Source organism: Neopelma chrysocephalum, unplaced genomic scaffold, assembly GCF_003984885.1.
Source record: "Neopelma chrysocephalum unplaced genomic scaffold, ASM398488v2 Primary Assembly neopelma1_68, whole genome shotgun sequence".
NCBI classification, from domain to species: Eukaryota; Metazoa; Chordata; class Aves; order Passeriformes; family Pipridae; genus Neopelma; species Neopelma chrysocephalum.
Genome location: NW_020897727.1, coordinates 7,888,329 through 7,902,902, shown reverse-complemented (window position 1 = coordinate 7,902,902; position 14,574 = coordinate 7,888,329). Strand labels below are relative to the sequence as shown.

Below are 14,574 nucleotides of genomic sequence, written 5' to 3'. Positions count from 1 at the left end.
AGGGAAGAATATGAGGAATAATAAAAGATGTAGACCAATCAGAAAGGAGTAACTCAGCCCAACTGAGATAAAAAAGAGTCAAAAGCACCATGCTGTGGGCAAGGAGATAAATGTCATATGAGATGTGCAAAGAGGGACAGGGTCTAAAGGCAGGTGAGAAGTATTTCAGCTTTGCTTTGTGCTGCTCAGGTCTCAGGTGCAGTGTGGTGCTGTCTGAGTTTGTACATCACTGCCTGAAAAGTACTCAACCAGCTGTGGGAAGTCCAGGAGGAAGCAAAGAGAGACCTGAGAGCTCAAACAACCCTCAAGAAAAGAGGAAAGATCGCTGAGGATGACAAAGGTGAGGAAGAGGATGCTTGAAGTGTGTAAAGGTACAGTAAGGGGAGAGAGGTATTTGTTCTTCCTGCCCAAAGGCTCACCATTGAAAAGGGATGGGCTTAAAATGTAGTAGGAAACACTGAGACTGGCCATTAGTAAAGGCTCTGACTGGAACAGATTATCTGTATGGTCTTTTCAGGCCACCATTCAAGGTTTTTAAGGATATACTGGATGGCAGCAGCTAAAATTTGATCCTGCTTTGGGTGGAGGATGGGCTAGAAAATGACTTGATGGCCTTCCCAGTCATTATTTCTGTAATTTTTAAGGCTAAAGGAAACATGACATTATATGGGAAGGGTTATCATCTACTTGGACCAGACATGGCCTGGCACTGTCCCATGAGTGATACAGAGATGACCTTGTAGAAGTGGCCCAGGTAAAGATGTGCAGAATTGTGCCAGTATGGATTGAGATGATAAAAACTAGTTACTGCCCTCTGAACTCTTTGTTGTTCAGGTTTCTGGGGTTTGTTTGGTTCCTTTTCCCCCGTAGGTCTTTTGGCAGACAAATGAGTCCTGTGGGGGATCCTGAGATGTGTTTGCAGAGGGACTTGTGGACCTTCTGCCGTGTCTGAGGTAAAATACTGGGGAAAATCCTACAAAAATGCTGCTCTGAAATGCTGACAAGGGGTGATTTAGGGCACCCCTGTAGGGATGTCACTGAGCAGAGTAACCCAAACTGAGTGCTGGCTGCTGGGGAGCAGCACGTTCTGCTGAAATGCAGAGGAGGCATTTCAGTGCCAGGCATGTAGCACCATCTGAGGACAGGTTTTTGGTGGGAAGATGGAGACCATGGAAATTTTCTCATCTGCAGAGTCATGAAACAATCTCAGGCGTCTGAGGGCAGCTGGCCAGCTCAGCAGGCTGTGTGAGCCTTTCCAAACACACGAGTGAAGTCGAGCTGCCCTAAACCCTTACAGCAAACCAGATGCACGGAGCTGAGTAGCCTAGTGCTGGACAATGCTTTCCTTGGGAACAGCTCCATTATCAGAGAACAATGATGTCTGTAACTCCAAAGCACTAAAACGGACTTTGTTTGGACACCGACCATTTTAACAAGAGCAATAAAGTTATGAAAACACCCAGGTTTTCATGAGCTCCAAAATCTCTAGTCTAGACCAAGAAAAGGACTTTAAAAGCCAACTCTGCTTGATCTTGTGGACAGCTCTGGATGCGGTTCCAGAAAATACTTGTGATCCAATTTTAAGGAGAGTTACTGGAAAAATGGTCAAGCACTGGGCCCTTGGCTTTGTGCATGGGATGACACAACGGGGGGCTCAGTGTGGAGGGGGTCCCTGCCCCCCCCAACTGTCCCTCACTGACGCAAGAGAAAGTTGTGTGAGGTCTCTACTCTTCTCTTATATAATCCGTGACTTCAGATAAAATTAATGCCAAGTACCCAAAAAAGGGATTGTGTGTGTTCTCTTCCCGTAATCTGAACACAGCGTTCGACTGTGACAGTTTTGCCAGTAAAAGAGACGTTTTTCCTTTGCCATGAGATCCAGATTTAAAATTAGCTGTGTCTCAGCAGAGCCATCAGCAGCGATCCCTGAGAACCTCAGTGCTCGGCGTTGGAGGTTCAGGGCCATAAAGGAGCCCAGCAGCCCAGGTTAAACAGTGACCAGCAAAGTTTGTTCAGGGAGGGCTCCGTGGCTGTTAACAACAGGAGCCTCCGTTAGCTCCTGCATCGAGAAAACCAGTCAAACTTTATAAAAATACTTCCTAAAGTAAATATTGGTGAGTCACAGATACTAAATATTAATAAATCATACACTGGGAACAGAAATATTAGCAGGATCTGTAAGGGAGGTCTTTTTTATGTGCAATATTACAGAATTGGGTATGTGTTCCTCTCTCTCTCTCTCTCTCTCTCTCTCTTATTTTTTTTTTTTTGGCCTTGTGTGTGCCAGCCTTTCCCATCTAAGACACAGGTTTGGAGCTGCTCTGAGGTCTTGGGTCAGTGCAGTTGGTTGGTGTCCAAGTCCCACGAGGGGAGCAACTGGCCTGGAAGGGACCCAAGCAGGGAGGGTGTTGAGCAGTGCTCCTCATCCAAGGGTCAGCATTAGTGGGGCACTTCTGGGGAACTGGAGGGTTTCACTCCGTAATTGCAAATTACAGATAAATGAGTTTTTTTTTTTTTCACTTCCAGTCTGACCTTTTGGGGGGAAAAAAAATCAACCCCAAACCTACCACGTTTATGCAAAGTATATTCAACCACCCAAACCCCCAAAGCACTTTTGTCGCATTAAGGAGCAAAGCAGAGTGAAAGCCACCCCTTGTTTTTCTAGTGAGGCAGCTTTAAGTAAAAAGTGGCTTTGTTGATCAAAATGTAAAAAAAATTAAAAAAAAAATGCTGAGTTTTAAAAAGTGAAATTGCAGTTATTTCAGTAATTTCTTTTCTTGTTTGAAAGCCTGGCTTCTTAAAAGTTTGTTGGCGCTGAAAAGCAGTAATGAAAAATTTTAATTGATTTTTTTGTTTGTTTTTTTTTTTTTTTTTTTTTTTTTTAGTTTCCCATGGTGTATCACTGGCATTTGCTGGCTCATGTGGAGACTGAGATGCTGTCTGGGCGAAGAGAGGAGCAATTTTTTATGTTGAAATTGAAATGGAGTGTCAACTGAAGAAAACTAAGAGGTTCCAGGCAGAACTGCAGCCCAGAACTGCAGGAGAAAGGCTTTTATTGAGGAATGGAGCAAAATAGGGAATGAAGAGCAAGGGGCATGGCAAGGACTCAAACTGGAGTCTAATACTTTATTTTTGTCAAAGCTGGGGGTAGTTTTGCCTTTCACTTTGAACAAAAGCCAGTCCCCAAAATCCAGAGGGGTGAGTGGAAGTCAGGATGTGAGGGGACCCTGATGCTTTGAACCCCCATAAACATTTTCCCCTATTCCTCCCCCCCAAAAAAGTGTTTTATTCTGCCTGTATGAGAGACTCAGTTACATCACCAGTCCCTGATTTCAAGGCTCTGTGTCCTGGCTCTGCAGCCCCTCCTGCCAAGGCTGGTCCAGTGCAGCAGTGGGGAGCCTGCTGCCACTTAGGTGGTCCCAAATTGCTTCTTGCTTCTTGTTCCTCAGCTTCTTTGCCAAGTTTGGAGGGACTCTGCGAGGGCTTTTAGCTCTGAGCAGTGGGTTCATTAATTAACACAGATATTGCCTTCAAGGTCTGCACCTCTGGGCTGCAGCTTTTGGGTTCCGTGTGACAGTGCAGGTGGAGGTTTCTCTCTGGGAATGGGGAATGGATGTTCCTCGTCTCATTGTGCTTTTTGACCATGGAATTGATCCAATGCAAAGAGAGAAGGGACACTTGGTTCTAGGGAAAATACTTCCTGCTGAGCTGAGAGCTGTATTGGCACGGAGATGATGGCAAGTACACATGGAGCCAGTTTTCTCTTTCCTCATAGCCTGAGGCTCTCAGGGGTGTGGGACATAAGTCCATGCCTTTCAAACATGCTCCAGACAGTGTCTCATGTGATGCTGACATTGCCCAAAATTGCTGAGGACACGTTTCTCCCTTCCCCTGCAAGCACATGGAAGAGTATCACTATCAGCTCTTCCTTCTTCCAGGGAAACCATCTTCTGTGAGATATCAGATCTTGATAATCTTCCAGCTAAATGCATGTCAGGGAGACAAGAAAAGTATTAGAAGAGGAAGCAAAAATGATTCATTGACTCATTTTTAATGAGTGTACTGAAAATTACTGTAGATTTCAACATCTGTTTTGACTGGGACAGGAAGGCAGCATTGCAAAGGGTGCAAAGATACAGATCCCCTTTCAAAAAGAAAGGCTCCACAACCCCTGTCAGAGTCTCATTTGTGGAACCATAAAATGTGTCTGCTGGGGATTTGCATGTGAAACATAGTTGTGTATAAAAGAAAGGCTCTTAGGAAGGCAGGAAAATGCAGATTTTTCTGGAGTGGTGGCATCTTGGTGAGCATGTCTTTACAGGACAAATGATGTCCACCAGGGGAGAAACAGGAAAGGAGATGGCATCTAACCATGCCTCTGCCTGTCCATGGCTGTGCTACTCCTGCTGGCATTAGAGAAAAAGGTTGTAGGTGTTCACAGGGTTTTGGGAAGGGGATGTAACACTGGCTCACCAATTTTCTAATTAAAGGTCATGATGGTCCTCATGATTTGTTGGAGGATATTTCATGGCAAGAAAATGAGGCAATCAGGTGGCACAGGAAGCCCAAAGATGTGAATCACAGCTAAGTCCTGCTCTGCAAACTGCACTGCTGATTCACGGATCCGTGAGGCACCGCTTGGTAACAGCCAATTACTAAATTGAAACTATCCTGGTGCTCACTTCCTCGCTCGTTTTACTGAGATCTGCTTCAGGCCCCTTGTTAAAATAGCTGCAGAGTGTTGGTGGGCTGATGTGGAGCAATGTGTGGGCGGTGTGTCATTTGGAATTTGGATGGAGTGTCTTGCACAGACCCCTCCGGGCACTGCGGTACCTCTTGCTGGACGTAATCAGCCCTCGTTAAGCCCCGTTAGTCTGCTGGCAGTCAGCTGAGTCAGGGGGTGATGAGGTGGTGCCACACCTTATGCTGCAACCTCATCCCATCATCCCACCATCCCATGGTGCAATATGAACTTTTTGTGTCTTAACCTGTTTTATGGCAGGAGCAGGATTTACAGGGCAGGAAAGGTGTTTCCTATCCCAAATGCAGAATCAAGGTGCTGCGAGATGTGACCTGTGATGCACAGCAAAAGCAAGAAGGACATTTCCACATAAGTCTTGACTTCAGGGAACAGGATATGACTGTGATGGAGCTGGTGGTTGGTTGCATCCTCATAAATGTTCAGTTGCTCTTCTGCCTCACATCAGCTGAGAGTTTTCCACAAATTCATCGTTGTGACAGGAATTAGAGTTAGTGCTTTAGGGGCATGGGTATAATTTGCTTTGTATTGGATAGGTAATAATATGTTAAGAGGGAAAGAAACAAACTTTCTGTAAAGAGAGACCATGTTTTGATGAAATATGTATGAGAAAAGCAAGACAGCCTCAAGAGAACATGACAACTATTGTAGTTCTTGACTGTATCAGGAGGTCTTCACGATGTGCCATGGAAAATGGGCCAGGAAGTGAAATCAGGCACCAAGAAATGCCTGTCAGCAGGAGCCTGCATTGCTTTGGGTCACTCAGCTATGGATTCTGGACAGGAGGGCTAGGAAGAAGAAAAGTTGCTGTCTCCTTACTGATGAAGCCGATTATTCCCTTCCAGAAGTAGGGAAGGCAGATGTGAAACATCTTTCCAATAACGTCAAAGATGTTATTGCATTGTTTGTGGCCCTGTTTGGGTGATTCAGGATTTCCAGTGTTTGTGCCTCATCACAATAAAAGAAGGAGGTGCTCACATCCTTGTGCACCCAGAGGAACCAATCTGAACCCTGAGCTTTTAGGGCCGAAGAAATCAGATCCATGTGCTGAGAGACAGAAAAGGCAGCCACATTTTGAAGCTTAGTAGATTTTCCTTCATTGTGCTTTTACTCATGTTGGATCCCTGTACAAAGCCTGACTCATGGCTTTGGGAAGGAGAGCAGTTAAGTGTTGCCTGCTCAGAAAGCCAACTGCTTGCAGTTCCCCCAAACCACCATGCTGGACTCTCAAGTTCCTTGTCTGGATGATTTCCAACTAAAAATTCCCATTTGTATTAGTCATCAAAGAATACAAACAACAAACGGTTCCATATTGCACATTTCAGTCTACCAGTCTTGTACTGAGGCCCATTTGCCTCAATCTATTTTTGGAATGAACATAAGATTGCCTGGCATGTCCCCAAAAGAACTTGCTAACTCAGGATACCCTTTAGATCACAGAATGAGTAAACATAACTCTGTGCTGGCCTTTATGAATTATTTACCCTGAGAAAGCAACTGGAATTTTGTCCATGGACAGCAGAGCTTGCAGTATTTCTTTGTGCAGCCCAGAACAGAGATGCCCAGGTCATTTGGAGATCTTTGGTCCCCACTTTAGCAACGTTGGTCTAAGGCGGGACCGTTTTCCGATCAAACCTTTTTTGGTGGGAAAGTTGAACTTCCTGACATCTGAATTTTGTGGCATTTTAAGTTGGGAGTTGACTTTTTCTCTGGAAAAATGTAGTCCTCTCATGGGAAAGTGAGAGCATGGCCAATCTAAATAGTAAAGAAAGTCACATATTGCTTGAAACACTTCTGTGCTCGGGGAAGTGGGCAGTTACTCTGTGTTGCTCTTTTGCTTTACAGAAAACCCCTCCAACCTGCCCTGTAGGTGTGTCACCCTACATTACACGGTGCTGACATTACATGGTATAGATTTGGACAGCAGGAGAGACAGGTCTTGAATTATGCCCTGAACATTGAGGTATTTCTCATTTTAGAAGCATGTCCTTACAGACACAATTCCTCTGCCTTATGGCAAATCTTTTAATCTGTTTTGATGTCTTGGAGAATCTGTATAGCTGGTCCCAGGTAACTGGGAAATACAATTTGTAATCCTACTTCAACTTAGACAAAAGAATGAGAGTCTTGAGGAAAGTTTCATCCCAGAAATTTCTTTTTCCCTAATGAAATCAAACTGATATTCTGCATTGGGTTTGCAGCACTGGAGCACAAGGCTTAGACCTGTGTTCTTGCCTCTGAGTTATCCATGAGACTGAAACTGTAAATGACTTTTCCAGGGTGTGAATGGGACACTCAGTTTTTCACAGCAAACCTTCATCAGCAGTACCCAAGGGGATGCAAATTGGCACAACTTTGCTGCTACTGCACCTATTTCACGTCTTGGCTGCGGATGTTTGCAGCCTAAAAACCCCCACGCTCTTGATATTAACAGAGTGAGATGTGGAAAGCCAACCAAGCTCAACCCACCCCCAAATCCCTGACCAAGGTTCAGAGCAGGACTTGGTGGGGCTTGCAGGCCTCAGCCGTGAGTTGTGACATTGCTGACTGGGGTTTCCTGTTAGAGTTGGAAAAGCTGCCTGGATTGGGGCAGAGCTGCCCTCTCCCAGAGAATCACATGGGCCTGGAAACAGAAATAAACTTCAGATGGCATTTCTGCTTGCTCCTCTGAGCTCCATGGTGTATCAAGAGGTTGGTGTCAGCAAATGCATCACTTTCCACTTACTGCAGTGTTATTTCTAGACCCTTGCTTGGTTTACAAAGAACAGAAATCTGATCAAATGGTTGGATGAAGCACAGGATAAACCCAGCTGTTCTACAGATGTGAAATGGTAGAAAGCTTTCTGGTTCTGTCCCTTTTTAAAACCAACCAGCTCCATTTCTTCAGCCTGCAGCCTCTTGAGCACTGTCACAGCCTCTCCATCCCAGTGGAAAGAGCAAATATCCTCCCCACTCTTCCATGGTTGGAAACCCATCTGCAAGAGACTCGTCACACAAATATATTTTTCATAGTCTCAGGGCTCTCTGTGAGTAAAGTGATGTGAGTAAAGCAATTATGGTGATCATAATAGTTGTAAATAAAATGAGAAATAATGTTTAATAAGAACAATTTAACAGTGAACTTGACTTAGCTGTTATTAATGTTTGCTTAAACTGAATTTCTATGAAGAGGACGTCAAAAAACTTCAAGATTTTTCTATATGCATTTGTCCATTGGATGAACTCAATTCTTCCTTGGCATTCAGGTTTCTTCATTTTTCCTGATGTGCCCAACTAGAATTGCAGGTAAATGTCATGAGAGTCTCTCTTTTCAGCTGTTCTGATGGAAAATTGATACCTGTTTCATGTTTTCTGTGCATACAAAGCTGAAATACATTGGTGCCCTGCCATTGCCCTTTAACCTTTTTTCCTATTGCAAGGCTTCTGAGGAATACACTCTATTTTCTCCTCTGATCTGCTCTCTAAATGGTGATACACTGGAAGATATTAAACAACAAAACAGCAAAGAGGATATGTTTTATATTAGTTTGTTTATAAGAACACTCTTGACTAGTAAATAGCTACACCCTTTGTAAGTGTTTTCAATTTTCCCTTTGAAATACAAAACAAGTAATCCTTTCAACAAGCAGCTCTTCTTTGTCAAGGATTTTTCTCATTTTAGGGTACCCAAATAGTTTGAAAATCAAAATGTTTCCAGAAAACATGTTTGTGGCATACCTTTTTTCTTTCTAATATATTTTTTTTTAGTTTAGAACTATGTGAAATTCAAGCTGTGACTATAAAGACAGGACTGTTCATGATGCTGAATTCTTTGTGCTGAGTAGAATATCTTTTAGGGTGGGAACTGATGTGTGAGCTGTGAAAAGACACGGCAACCTTATAAAGTCACTTGCAGGAGGGACTTCACTTGATTTATTTTTTTTTAAATTCAGCAAAAAGCATCTTGTATAACAAATCAACAGCTTGAGCTGTGTAGGGAAGGATTGTACCTTCAGACACAAATCAGTGGCCTGGATTAAGATATTCTTGTGGTGATCATTTCTTGGAAATGAATGACCAGACCATGGCATTCCAGTGTCCCTGCTATGGTGTTCCCAGCAGCATGAAATGATCACAAAAATATCTTATTTGCCAGGTCATGCCTTTTCCTTGGAGAATTCCCGAGTGCAGGCCTGATACCTGGTCCCTTTTTCCAAGTGGGGCACAAACGTGGGATTCTTCTTGACTTCACTGTGAGAGAACTGGAAAAATGAACTCCCAAAGTGAGGTGGCCCAGACCCAACTTATTCTAGGTTGGCCTTACATCCTCGTGGAAGGCTTTTTGGTCTTGCTGTGGCCGGGGTGGTTTCCTCTAAATGTGCTGTATTCCCTGTATTGTTCTAGACTTCCAGGGAGGGTTTGTTATTGCAACCCAGTTTAAGGTCACCTTGAGAGTGGCTGGGCTTGGCACAGCTGATTTCTGGGCCCAGGACTTGGCTGCTGATCTTGAGTTTTTGACTGATTACACAGAAAAATTTATAGATTAAGTCTGAATAAACCCTTCAATTAAGGTCATGGTAAATAAGATTCTAAGGTTAAAGCACTTTATGGCAAGCAGGCTTCTAGGAACTAGTTGTATTAAGAGTAATGATTTGATTAGGGAATGAGGATCAGGAGTGGGGAGACAGGAACCTGACCTCAGCAGTAAAATGCACACAGTTGCTTTTTTCCTCCTTCTTGGAATCTGGTGTACAAAGGTACAATTAAACAACATTTCAGCAGGCCAACGCAAACCATTTGTGCTTTTCCTGACTTCAGGCATCTGCACAGAGTTTTGCTTTGCTTTAAAATTCTAGGCCAAATCTGCTTCCTTGCATGCAGCACGAAGAGGTTCCAAGGTGGGAGCTGGTGCTGGAACCCTCAGCTGGCTGGAGGTGATGGAGATGCCCCTGGAGGTGAACTGAGTTGAGCTGCAGGGCTGTCTGGCCTCTGAATAAGCTCAGAATAACTCAGAATAAGCTTTTGGACACCACCAACCAATAGGAGTTGAAGGCTATCTGCAAGCAGGATGTAGTTTGGAAGTGCAACCAGGACAGATAGTCTGGGTCACATTGCTGGACTTGGCTCAGACTGGAGCAGGAGGAGGGGAAGGGGGGAATACAGAAGCAGCCAAACACCCACACGACCCCAGTGCCAACCTTCAGTGCTTCTGCAGTATTTGATTTGTTGTTTCCTTAGAAAGCCAGGCTGAATTCCCAGCAGCAAATCATTTTCAACCTCCCTGTCTGAGTTAGAAAGGAAAGGCTTTATCCCAGGATTGAATACTTCCAATATCACTGGAAAGGCTGAGTGGTGTTTGAATTCTTCTTATTCTTCCTTCTTATCTTCCTGCAGGAGGAAGCCTGTCCTGGGAGCAGGGTTCATACACTGGGATCCCACTGCTGAGGTGTTAAGGAGATGTCCTCTGGTTTGCTTGTGAGGATGCAGCCGAGAGGGCTGGGAATGAGAGGGATAGACACAGGGAGGATGCATCCTCATGGACCACAGTTCTCTGTCTGGTAGCCATTAACCAAGTGTTGATGTTCTGCTCTACAGTACGAGTGTGATTGAATCAATTCATCTCGTGGGGCTGCAAGGTAAGATCTACTGAGGCAGCAAACATTTCCATTTACTTCACTCAACTTCTCCATCGAATTATTGAAGCCTTACTTTGAAGCCCAAGGTAACACAAGTTGAAGAGACTGACTTAGACAAAATTTAAACATGAGCTTTTTCACTGGCAAACACTGAGTAATAATTCCATTGGCCTCAGTAGAAACGTCCTGGTCTGAACGCAGCATTTTCCAGGTCCAAATCAGCTTGTGTTTGTGGAAGTTTTATGCCATTTTTTTGCAAAGTTTATTTTCTCAAATGAGAAAGAAACATCCAGAAATATCATGACTTCTACAGAAAACAAGCTGGAATAGGCCAAATAAAATGACAGTCTCCATTTGGCAGGGAGAAGAGTTGATGCAATTACCTGATTTTTATTAAGGAATGAGTAGAAAGGTATGAATTTGATACATTGCCTTTTTCTGTCCAGAAATATCATGGCATACAGAGCAGAAAAGATAAACAGCTAAATGCTTTAGCAAAAAATGACCTATGTCTAAGTCTGTAGTCAGATAATGCTCAATTATAAGACTGAAGAGATGAAATAATGGTCTAAAATAATTTTCCTTAATTTATTTTCCTTCTCTGCTCTACCAATTTCAACTTTCCTTCAAATCTCTCCCATTTACTGAATTTTTCTGTGGCAGAAATCTGGCCTGGTCTCTTGCAAACTAGAGCACAAGGGATCCTTTAAAAATATCCCAGACAGATAATTTTCTCTTTGTTGTTTTCTTGATGATATTAGAAAACACAAGGCGTTTGTGTGAAATCTCTGCTACTGTGACACATGGAAAGCAACCATGGCACCCTCCAGAAGAACCAGAGCTGATGTATAAATTCAGAAAGAGTAAAAGTAAGAAAAAATAAATTTGTTGAGACATTGAGGAAACCCTGTGTCTCTCTATATATGTCTGGAGTTTGGTTTTGTTTTCACCAGGGGGATCCGTGAAATCATATGTACCTTAAAGCACCCAGTGAGAATCAAGTGGTGTTTACTGAGCATCCGGGCTGCCTCTGCATCCCTGGAGAGAGACAGACACCCCTGGGGACCCCACAAACCTGCTGTTGATGGCTGAGAGACCAGAGAATGAGGTCAGCTCTTAACTGAGGTAAGGAAAATCTGTGTTATGTGAGGAACAAGGAGGCTAAACCAGTTTTAACTGGTGTTAAGGGCAGCCACCCCTGAGGTGATGTTGTTGGACTTGGCTGTGTGAGAAGCACCAAGGGAGATAGAGGGTTTGAAGGGATTCCCACAAGCCCCTCCAGGTCCTGTCATCCCATCTGAAAAGTGGGATTTGATATCTCTAGATGTCAGCATGGCTGCTCTCTCACTCTCCAAATCCAATAGCTATCCTGCCTTTATTGGACGTGTGGGTTTAACGATGTGTCTTTACGACCATTTTTCTGGCCGTGGTTGACAAATCATCGTGTGTGGCTGACCCAGCAAAGCTCACATCTATCCAGGACTGTGTTTTCCTCCATATGAGCACATCTGTTCTTGCTGCTACATCTATTTTTGAAGGTATATCAACAAACTCCTCCTGGTTTTGACCTCACAGCAGGCCAAGGGTGCAGCAGTCACCTCTTTCATTATTCAACCTTATGTCATTTGCTCCATTTAGTTGCAGTTTTGTCCCTTTCTCTCTTTCATTGGTGAGTTGCTGAAGCAATGATTGCACAATATTTGGGTTACCTGTGGCAAAGCATGTAATGTTGCTCAGGATGAAGTCCAAGCTGGTGATGTTTTGCTGCTTCAGAAGTCTTTGGAGTACAGTCCCTTGCATTACAACTGCAAATGAAAACCAGAGTTGTCTGAGGTCATGTCGTCCTGAGAGTTACCTTATGTTAAGACACAGCTTTTTCCTTTTATTTTGGTCTTTTGAGTGTCCTTGGGACTGCTTCTGGTGGCTTTGTACTGAAATCTTCTCTGAGTAGAGGTGCTTTGCAGGACTGGACGCTGGAGCTGGCTCTGGTGGCACTGGTGGGCCTGGGTGTGCAGCTGCAGAGCTTTGCTGACAGAGGAACTTTTTGAGAGTTTTCTTGAAAGTGTTTTTTCATGTTTGGCAGGTGGACAAATCAAACAGACACCAAACATCACTCTCTTGAAGGTTATAGCTGATCCATCCACCACAGGCTGTTAAAATTGAGAATAAGCCCATTGTCCTGAATGTTTCTCTGTCTTATGCCTGGAGAATTGATATAATTTATTTCCCATATCATTTCTTCCTGACCAAACCATGCTCTGCACAAGATTTTATCATTTCCTCATACAATAATAACCAAACCTTTTCAATTATATGACATTCCTCTACCAGTGCAACTGACATCCTGTTTGCTTTCTGTCCTGCAGCTGCGCAGGGAGTAGAAAGCTTCGGGAATATTTTCAACAGTCTCCTAAATCTTGGGTGTAATTTGGTAGCTGCGGCCCCTGTCAGCTTGTACAGCACCTCCCATCTGGATGAGGGGATACATTGCTTCAGGAAACGTTTGCCCAGCGTGGTTATTCATCATATAGTAAAACCTTTTTAGGACAGCAGAGCTTTTCCTGTCCTGGGAGCTTGGAATGTCCCCCGAGGTTTGCCTGGTGCTGCAGGAGTGCAGGTGCTGCAGGAATTTTGCTTCTGCAAAGCAAAAGGCACAGCAGGAAACAAAAAGGAGCATTTTTTGGGTGAGGTTTGCACCTTGTGCCAAGGACGTGTTGGGGGTTGTTTGGGTCACTGGTGGGGCTTCAGGGGAGTGTCAGTGATTTGTTTTGCCTCCATTTAGTCAGCAAGGGTGCAAATGTCACCCTGGTGTCACTGTGGTCCTCAAGTGCAGTAGCAGGACTTGCTGCAGGGTAGCCCATGAAGGAAAATGCTGTGCCCAGAGTTGACTGGGACAGTGCCTCTGCTCTTCCACTTGGCATTGCTGCTCACACTCTTCCCACAGGGTGCAGCAGGGCCGTAACATTTATTGTTTATTGAAGTAAAGTGGTGCTGCATCCTCCTCCTTCTTATCCCCTTTTCTTTTAATTTTCTTAAAGATAAATGTCTGAAAATCCTAAGGCAAATCAACCCCCATGTTTTAAAAAAAATCTGACTATGAAATATCGCTTGGTGCATTTGGACCTCTTGTTCTACACAACACAAGCCTTGCATGTTCCTGGCAAAAAACTCAGTGTGTAAGTCATTGCTCCTTCTGCTCCTGAGGATAGGTGTCATAGTTACCATGGGTTTAGTGCAAAACCTGCCCTGAAAACAGTGTCCTCATGGCAAAATGGACCATGTTCTTTTTGAGGTTGAAACATCTTTGTGCCAAATTTTTTCAAGGTTTGTAGGATTAGGTTATCACATCGTTAATAATACTTACTACATATATTTAATATATATAATATGTATGTGTATTTACTGCTGCCTTCAGAATGTTTGATTCAAAGGAGGGGAAAAAAAATCCTAGTGAAGTAACAAGTTCATAAAGTGTTTAAGTCTGAAGACATGTTCAAGGTATTTGTTGCAAATGAAGCCAAAGGCCTCATATGCTCCTCAGAGAATTCTTGGAGAGCTGCTGGTTGCCTTTTCCCTGATAATGATCTTTATGTGTTTAGCTGTGAACACACATTTCCCATCTCCTGTTGCTGCTTTTCTAGTTTAGACAAATTAAATTCTTGTTCATACACTGTGTTTTCCAAAGGTTTTTTTTTTCCCCAGCTGTTTTCTTCTGCCTTCTTTCCGAGTTTATTCCCATCACCTTTCCAGTTCCTGAGGAAGGCAATGGTTGTGTGAGCCAGCAGTGCTGAGCAGGATGGGGTAACCCTGGAGCACTCCTGCTTCTGCAAACCTGTATGAGGATGGATTTACTTCAAACAGCTTTGTCCCCCTGACTCATTCAGTGTGTGGTTCCATCTTGCTCCTGGGTTCCTCCCACCCCTTACAGCCCCTGCCCCCAGTTCCAACCACACTTGGTTTCTCCTTTCTAAGTACAATCCTTTGCTCTTTTCTGTGCAGTTTGATGTTTTTCATTTCAACCCATTTACACAGTTTTCCAAGAATATTTGGAATTTAATCTTGGCCTGTAAATCTCTTGCAAGCCTTCCTACTGTGACACTGTCTCAGCCTTCACAAGTTTTCTCCTTGTTTCTTTATCCAAGTCCTGAGCACAAACACCAACTAGACCAGATTCACAGCTCTACCCAAAGACCCGACTCT

General features: G+C 43.8%; 1 long non-coding RNA gene across 1 annotated transcript; it reads left to right on the top strand.

Moving 5' to 3' along the window:
• Nucleotides 1-209: 209 nt before the first annotated feature.
• LOC113968537 lies at nucleotides 210-6,733 on the top strand. The gene is made up of 4 exons (XR_003534550.1): nucleotides 210-340; nucleotides 871-953; nucleotides 2,886-3,198; nucleotides 6,605-6,733. It is a non-coding gene; the product is annotated as an uncharacterized LOC113968537 (long non-coding RNA).
• The last annotated feature ends 7,841 nt before the right edge of the window (nucleotides 6,734-14,574 follow it).